General features: G+C 43.3%; 1 non-coding gene across 1 annotated transcript; it reads right to left on the bottom strand.

The window, feature by feature from the left end:
* Window positions 1-1,280: 1,280 nt before the first annotated feature.
* LOC128569479 (U6 spliceosomal RNA) lies at window positions 1,281-1,387 on the bottom strand. The gene has a single exon (XR_008375414.1). It is a non-coding gene; the product is annotated as a U6 spliceosomal RNA (small nuclear RNA).
* Between the last annotated feature and the right edge of the window lie 7,913 nt (window positions 1,388-9,300).

Below are 9,300 nucleotides of genomic sequence, written 5' to 3'. Positions count from 1 at the left end.
TTAACTTGTTAATTCTAAAATTGAATCTTTGAATTTTTTTAATGTTTGAATTTATCTTAATAGCTGTGGAATCTAAACTTCCATGAATTATGCTATTTTTTTTTTTTTTTGCCCCTAAGAATAGTCCTGGCAGGCAAGCATTGCCAAGATTATAATCCCCATTTTGCAGCTGAGAAAACTGAGGTTCAGAGAGGTGGACAACTTGCCTGAGGTCACAGAATTAGTCAATGGAAAACCAGAAGTGCAAGCCTGTCTCCTGATTTCCAGCACTAGTTGTTGTCACTATATATTCCTGGCCTCCAGGCCCTGAGCTGACATCAGTTTCCATCACCTTCCTAGCCACACTCTAGCAGAGGCCTAAGGAAAACCTCAGGTCCCCCATCCAGGATTTCCTAGCCTTGGCCTGAGGTGGGGTAAACTGGTGTGGTGACTCTTGGAAGCAGTCCAGCCCCATGTAGGAAGTTTTCAAACCCATGGATCCTACTTTCAAAAAAGCACCCTGCATGCAAGGTGGCAGTTCAGAGACCAAAGCTGGGCTTGGGGCATGAAGGCGGGATTTTGCCTAGTGCCCTCATAAACCTTGTATAAGCTACATCTAGGAGTTTCCCACCTGGGGTCCCCATTCTCTGAAAATTACTCACAGGCGCATTATATCTCATATTTCAAAAGGTCAAATGAAAATCAAATATTGACTCTAGATAGGATCTCACGGATAGACTAAGACACCACATTTCTTTTTTTTTTTTTTTTTATTAAATCATAGCTGTGTACATTAATGCGATCATGGGACACCATACACTGGTTTTATAGACCGTTTGACACATTTTCATCACACTGGTTAACATAGCCTTCCTGGCATTTTCTTAGTTATTGTGTTAAGACATTTACATTCTACATTTACTGAGTTTCACGTATACCCTTGTAAGATGCACTGCAGGTGTAATCCCACCAATCACACTCCCTCCGCTCACCTCCCCCCTCCCTCCTCTCCCTTTCCCCCTTCCCCCTTATTCTTAGGTTATAACTGGGTTATAGCTTTCATGTGAAAGCCATAAATTAGTTTCATAGTAGGGCTGAGTACATTGGATACTTTTTCTTCCATTCTTGAGATACTTTACTAAGAAGAATATGTTCCAGCTCCATTATGTAAACATGAAAGAGGTAAAGTCTCCATCTTTCTTTAAGGCTGCATAATATTCCATGGTGTACATATACCACAATTTATTAATCCATTCGTGGATTGATGGGCACTTGGGCTTTTTCCATGACTTAGCAATTATAAAAATATGGAACGCTTCACGAATTTGCATGTCATCCTTGCGCAGGGGCCATGCTAATCTTCTCTGCATCGTTCCAATTTTAGTATATGTGCTGCCGAAGCAAGCACAAGACACCACATTTCTTTGCTTTTGGCTAAACTTGCATAAGCTCAGTGGTTTTTTCCTGCTGACCAGAAAACACTGATTGGCTATTACAGGGCCACAATTAACGTAGAAGGGGAAAACCAAATAATGAATTATGATGTAACAGGTGTAGCTTGGTAGACAAAAAACTTTCAAAACAAAGGATGTGATGGGGGAAACAATAAAAGGGGAAAACCGATGTGAAAATTTGAGCTCCTCATTTTCCCAGATGAGGGATGTGATGCTCAGAGAGTTGGAGTGACTTGCTCAAGGTCACATCACAGGGCTGGAACCACCACCCAAGGTTTCTACCCCTTAGGAGAGAGAGGCATCTTCCCACCATACCTTGTTCTAAAGTTGGAGAAGCCTAGAGTGTCTGATTAACCGCAGTTGCTGCAGAGGGTCAGGATAGGGAAATGGCTTCTCCCTGTCACCTGTGGGCTCCATCCTAGAGGCAGCTGTCTTTTCTCACTGGGAGTCTGCCAGGGCAGCTAGATGTGGGAGACTCTTGGAAAGCTAACTCTGAGCAAGGCAAAGGAGGTCTTCCTGAAGAAAGCACCCTCCAGGACATGGAGTGAGCAGGCCTTGGACATCACAGTGTGGCTGTAGAAGGCTTAGTTATCTACAGATTGTGTGGCTGCCTCCTAGCACTGGCCCTGGAGGTCTCCAGGTTGCCAGGCTGGTTTTCCTGCCAGATTCTAGGTGTTTTTAAGAGAGTAACTGCACCTCATTGGCTGAACAAGGCTCCCCCACCTCTCAGTATCTGAGCAGGTGAGCACAGCTAGTCTAGGGGCAGATCAGGGACTCAGGTGAGTAAACAGACCTTGGCAACCAGCTGACTCTGAGCTCCACAGCCCTGGTCCTGGGATTCTTTCCTTAACTACCCCAGGAAACAACTGTAGGTAAAGAAAGGGCAAAATACTCTGCAAAGTGCTGCTTAGTGCTGTTAAGTTTGCATAAAAGCACAGTAACTTTTTAGGCCAGAGTTATTAGTATGTTTTCTCTTTTGGATGGAAATACTGAGTCCTTGGAGGAGTGATGTTACTTGTCCAGTTCACATAGCTCTTGGAAGGGAAGGTGTTAGAATAGGATAGAGTGAAGAACCAAACCCGAGTCTCCTGCTTTACAATACTACCATGCTACTGGATTACACCATTATCCTATCTGTGAGGCGTTTGACAGATCACTCACTGCCTCAGTTTCTACATCTATTAAATGGTACAGCCATCATGCTTGGGAGTTTACACTCAGTCTACTGAGTGTATATCCTTGGACTTAAAGTTGAAGGGACTTTGGAGATTATATAGCTGATCCATTCATGTAACAGAAATTCACTCATTCAATAGCAACCACTATGTGCCAGGCCCTGTTTTAGTTCCAAGGGATGCATCAGTGAACAAGAACATCAAGGACCCTTCCCTTATTAAATTTACATTCAAGGGACAGAGGGAATATAGATAAGAACAATTAGGTGGGATGCAGTGGCTCGCACCTATAGTCCTAAAACTCTGGGAGGCCAAGGCAGGTGGATTGCTTGAGCTCAGGAGTTCAAGACCATCCTGAGCAAGAGTGAGATCCCTGTATCTACTAAAAATAGGAAAAATTAGCTGGGCATGGTGGTGGACACCTGTAGTCCCAGCTACTCAGGAGGCTGAGGCAAGAGGATCACTCCAACTCAAGGAGTTTGAGGTTGCTATGAGCTATGATGCCACAGCACTCTACCTAGGGCAACAGAGTGAGACTCTGTTTAAAAAAAAAAAAAAGTTACGAACAAGTAAATTGATTAATAGGTAAAAGTACCACAAAGAAATGAAATAGGTTGACATGAAAAGTAATGAGAGAAAAATATTTTCAATTATGTGATGAGAAAAGTGATAGCAAAGCTGAGACTTGAATGTTGACAAGGGACCAGTTATTAGAAGAGCTGGAACATGGCTCGGCACCTGTAGCTTAGCAGCTAGGGCACCACAGCACTCTACCCAGGGCGACATAGTAAGACTCTGTCTCAGGAAAAAAAAAAAAAAGAAAGAAAGAAAGAAAAGAAGAAGAGCTGGAAAAGAGTATTCCAGGCACAGGGAACTGCAAGGGCGAAGGCCCTGTGGCAGATATGCTTAGCGAACAGAAAGACATCTGCTGTGACTCAAATACAGTCCAATTCCTCTATCCCCTTTTATTAGATAAGGAAACAATTCAAACAGATAACTTTCCTTGCCCAAAATTCCCCCTTACAAATTCCTTCTTCCTAAGCCTAGAGCTTACCAGCATACTTGGGTTATCAACCCAACAATCATTCCACTAGCCTACACTGCTCATCTCATGCTTCTTCCACTCTGTAGATATAAGTAAACTCCCAGTTCTGCGCCTTTGGCTCAAGCGGCTGAGGCACCAGCCACATACACCTGAGCTGGCGGTTCGAATCCAGCCTGGGCCCGCCAAACAATAATGACAGCTGCAACCAAAAAATAGCCAGGGGTTGTGGTGGGCGCCTGTCGTCCCAGCTACTTGAGAGGCGGAGACAGGAGACTCGCTTGAGCCCAGGAGTTTGAGGTTGCTGTGAGCTACAATGCCACAGCACTCTACCCAGGGCAACAGCTTGAGGCTCTGTCTCAAAAAAAAAAAAAAAAAAAAAGATAAGCAGGGCGGCGCCTGTGGCTCAGTCAGTAAGGTGCCGGCCCCATATACCAAGGGTGGCGGGTTCAAACCCAGCCCCGGCCAAACTGCAACCAAAAAATAGCCGGGCATTGTGGTGGGCGCCTGTAGTCCCAGCTACTTGGGAGGCTGAGGCAAGAGAATCGCTTAAGCCCAGGAGTTGGAGGTTGCTGTGAGCTGTGTGAGGCCACAGCACTCTACTGAGGGCTATAAAGTGAGACTCTGCCTCTACAAAAAAAAAAAAAAAGATAAGCAAACTCCCAGGGGGTAAAATTTATGATTTTAAGGGTACACCATACTAAAGAAGAAAATTCTGACCAACAGACTATATAGCGGTTTTGTTTTTTTTTTTTTTTTTTTGTAGAGACCTAGTCTCACTTTATGGCCCTCCGTAGGGTGCCATGGCCTCACCCAGCTCACAGCAACCTCCAACTCCTGGGCCCAAGTGATTCTCTTGCCTCAGCCTCCCAAGTAGCTGGGACTACAGGTGCCCGCCACAACGCCCAGCTATTTTTTGGTTGCAGTTTGGCCGGGGCTGGGTTTGAACCCGCCACCTTTGGTATATGGGGCCGGCACCCTACCGACTGAGCTACAGGCGCCGCCCAATATATAGCAGTCTTAAAGATGCCACTGGTAATGCAAACTGCCACATAGCGTGGGGTCAGCACAGATCTTACTGCTGAGTTTCTGTACACTCCCATTTTCTGAAAATTTTAAGCTGTTTTTGAAAAAGAGCTGCCTGTTTTCAGTCTCCGTATTGTCAGTGGAAGTTTTGGTATTGTTATTCTGAGACTGCTGGATAAGTAGTAAGGTACAAAGCAAGTGAGTTATATGGTGCTGCTGAGAACTAAGACTTTTGCTGTGTGAGGAAAGGAAATACAAATGAAAGATGAAAGAGATTAAGTAAAAAATTTATAAGCCTAGATTTGAATAGAAAGTCTCTCTATGAATTTTTGGTGTAGCTGATCTGAAAACTAACCAAATTCCCTAGTTCTGTCTATCGTTTTAGGTCTAGAAACACGGGTCAGCCCTTTAGTGAACCATGAGCACCTCTACTGCCTAGACTGTGGTCTCTAAACTCTACTTTCCACTAAAGGGAACCAAGATAGTCTTGAAAAAAATGAATAGCTATTCCAGCTTTGCGACAGAAAATGTACAGTATGTATAGGCTATCTTCTAGGGCCACAAATCAAAGAAACTAGAGTTGTGTCAAAGAGAATCAGGAGGCAACTCTTACTGGTCAAAACCAGGACTATTTAGCCAGCCTCGGTGCCTCATACCTGTAATCCTAGCACTTTGGGAGGCTAAGGCTGGAGGATTGCTTAACGTCAGGAGTTTAAGACCAGCTAAGTCTCCCTTCCCCCACTCCCTCAAAAAAAAAAAACCTAGAAAAATTAGCCCTGTGTGGTGATATGGACCTATAATCCTAACTATGTGGTGGGAGGCTGAGGCAGAAGGATCACTTGAGCCCAGGAATGCAAGGTTGCTGTGAGCTGTGATGATGCCACTACACTATAGCCCAGGAAATAGAGACCCTTTCTCAAGCAACAAAATAAAATCAGTATTAGTAAAGAGAATAACCAAAAAGGGTTGAAAAGCTTCAAATATATTTAAGTCCATGAGTTCATAATGATTTTTTTTTTCTGACACAGAGTCTCACTCTCTCACCCGGGCTAGAGTGCAGTGGCATCATCACAGCTCACAAGCAATCTCAAACTCCTGGGTTCAAGCAGTTTTCCTGCCCCAGCCTCCTAGGTAGCAAGGACTACAGGTACTCATCGCAATGTCCGGCTATAATTTTTTTCTAATTTTAGTAGAGATAGGGTCCTGTTCTTTCTCAGGTTGGTCTCGAACTCCTGAATTCAAGGGATCCTCTAACTCAGCCTCCTAGAGTGCCAATGATATTTTTTAAATAAGCAGAAAACCTCAGTGATCATCTTTGGAAAATGTTAGGAAATCAACTCATTATTTGAAAACTGGTAAATTAAGGGAAACAATTAAGTGTTTATCCTGTCTTTCCTGTAAGAACTATGCCTCAGGCGGCCCACTAGTAGATGAGAGGAAGTTGCTCTTTACAGAAGCATTCCAGTAAATGAAATACAAATGGAATGAAGGATTGACTCAGAATACGAACATTTTGCAACTCCTTATGAATTAATTGATCTAGCTGACAATATTACAAAAAGAGGAACAACTAGACATAATGGGCCTCTTGATGAAGAGACCAGGCCCCCATAATCCAGTCAGAATCTGATCAAGCATCTAGTACAGAAGTTGGCAAACTTTCTTTCTAAAGGGCCAGGCAGTAGATATTTTAGACTTTGCTGGCTGTATAGTCTGTCACAAGGATTCAACTCTGCTGTTGTAGCACAAAAAGCAACTATAGACAAAAGCCAAACAAATGCAGATGGCTGTGTTCCAATAAAATTCTATTTACAAAAAAAAAAAAATGGGGGCCAGATTTAACCCATGGACTACAGTTTGCCAACCCTTGTTCTTGATCTCCCTACTAATCTGCAGGGAATACAGGGACTGAGGAATACATGAAATGATACTATGGGGGGTGGTGGTGCCTGTGGCTCAAAGGAGTAGGGCGCTGGCCCCATATGCCTGAGGTGGCAGGTTCAAACCCAGCCCCAGCCAGAAACTGCAAAAAAAAAGATACCATCGGGATGCAATAAGTGGGACTATAACTGGAAAATCAACCTGATTTTGTTAACAAATGAATTTCAGGATATTAAAAAAGAGAGAGGTGGGCGGCGCCTGTGGCTCAGTGAGTAGGATGCTGGCCCCATATACCGAGGGTGGTAGGTTCAAACCCAGCCCCAGCCAAACTGCAACAAAAAAATAGGTGGGCACCTGTAGTCCCAGCTACTCGGGAGGCTGAGGCAAGAGAATTGCTTAAGTCTAGAGTTTGAGGTTGCTGTGAGTTGTGATGCCACTGCACTCTACCAAGGGTGACAAAGTGAGACTCTGTCTCTAAAAAAAAAAAAAAAGAGAGAGAGGGGAAGAGAATGAGAATTAGGGGGTACCTATAGATTAAAAAACTTCAGAAGTGTTAATCAGTCACAATGTATGAGAATTAGCATTCAAACAAATATAAAAGGAAAAATATTATAGGATACTTGAAAAAAATATAAACATTGATTTGAGTATTTGATAATATTAAGAAAAGGTTATTTTGGCTCGGCACCCATAGCTCAGTGAGTAGGGCACCAGCTACATACATCAGAGCTGGTGGGTTTTAGCCTGGCCTGAGTCTGCTAAACAACAATGACAACTGCAACAGAAAAAATAGCCAGCCACGGCTTGGCGCCTGTAGCTCAAGCAGCTAGGGCACCAGCCACATACACTGGAAGTGGCAGGTTCAAGCCCTGCCCGGGCCTGCCAAATAGCAATGACAACTACAGCCAAAAAATAGCCGGGCATTATGGCAGGAGCCTGTAGTCCCAGCTACTTGGGAGGCTGAGGCAAGAGAATCACTTAAACCCAAGGGTTTAAGGTTGCTGTGAGCTGTGACGCTACAGCACTCTACCAAGGGCGACATAGTAAGACTCTGTCTTAAAAATAAAAAAGGGTGGCACCTGTGGCTCAAAGGAGTAGGGCACTGGCCCCATATACCGGAGGTGGCGGGTTCAAACCCAGCCCCAGCCAAAAACTGCAAAAAAAAAAAAAAAGAAGGAGAGTCCTGGCTGGGCATGGGTGGATTGCTTGAGTTCATGAGTTTGAGACCAGGCTGAGCAAGAGCGGAAACCCTCCCCACCCCATCTCTACTAAAAACTAGCCAGGCATTGTGGTAGGCACCTATGTCCCAGCAACTCGGGAGGCTGAGGCAAGAGGATCACTTGAACCCAAGAGTTTGACGTTGCTATGAGCTGCTATGACACCACAGCACTCTACCAGGGTAACAGAGTGAGACTCTGTCTCAAAAAAAGACAAAAAAATGGAGAGTCCTAGTCAGGTGCTATGGCATGTATCCCAGCTTTTGAGGACGCTGAGGAAGAAGGATTCCTTGAGCCCAGGAGTTTGAGTCTGTAGTGCAACATAGCAACATAGCAAGACCCTATATCTAAAAAAAAAAAAAAAAAAAAAACAAAAACTGGGAGAGTCTGTGTTTTAGAGATGTGTGCTGAAATGGTGTATCTGGGATATGGCTCAAAATTGGAAGATAAAGAGAACAAAACTGGTAAGGAGTTAGTAATTAATGAATTGGATGTAGGTACGAGGCATCTCACTACACTATTGTCTCTACTACTGTAAATACTTGAAATTTTCCATTTTCCATTATGAAAAGTTAAAATATATTTATACCATTCTACATTCATCCAATTAACAAAATTTTTAAAATATGACAAACCTAAATTTTTAAAAGGGTAGTTCTTCCAAAACACCACGTCTGGATATATGCCCAAGAAAAACTCTAGTCTATTAAGAGACACATAGAAGCACTTAAAAAACATTATGAAAACTGAGAATAATCAAAATAGATAAATAACAGTATCTTCGATCTTTGAACCATAAGGAGTAGGGGAAGGATATGAAATGGAGAGAGTTCTAAAGGGCAACTACATGTAGAACTAAGAGCCTAGACCTCATCAGGATAGACTCAGCTGTGCAGATTTTGACTTGGTGTCCACTCTGAACCAGGTTCTATTTTTTTAAGAGACAGGGTCTTGTTGGGTAGGCTTGTCTCAACTCCTGGGCTAAGCAATCCTCTCATCTCACATATCCTAAGGTGTTGGGATAACAGTTGTGAGCCATCATACCTAGCCCTGGGCCAGGCTCTTTACTAAGTACTGGAAACACAGAGGTGATATCTCTCAGGAGGTTCAAAGTCTAGATATCAGAGCTAGAGTGGGACTAATGCATTATCTAGCCTAATCTTTCCATTTCATGCATGTGAAAAATGAGGCCCAGAGAAGTTAAATGTCAAGGGAACACAGATGGTTTGTAGAGGAAATAGAAATAGAGGCAATTCTCCAGTGCTCAGCAGAATAATGAGATCTTGGAGTCACACATTCTTTGGTTGAATTCTAGCTCTGTAATTTACTAGCTGTGACCTTGGCCAAGTTATTTAGTGTCTCTTTCCTCAGAAGGAAAATAACCTACTTCATAGGTTGAAGTAAGGAATAAGTGTAATGATATACTTAAAGACCTTGACTTACTGACTGAAAAGGAACAAGATCTCCATATATAGGTTATTTTCTCACTATTATTGGTATAAAGTTAGGCCTTAGCAAAAGAACAA

Source organism: Nycticebus coucang, chromosome 17, assembly GCF_027406575.1.
Source record: "Nycticebus coucang isolate mNycCou1 chromosome 17, mNycCou1.pri, whole genome shotgun sequence".
Lineage (NCBI taxonomy): Eukaryota > Metazoa > Chordata > Mammalia > Primates > Lorisidae > Nycticebus > Nycticebus coucang.
The sequence above is the reverse complement of the archived record's forward strand: the minus strand, read 5'-3'. Positions and strand labels throughout refer to the sequence as shown.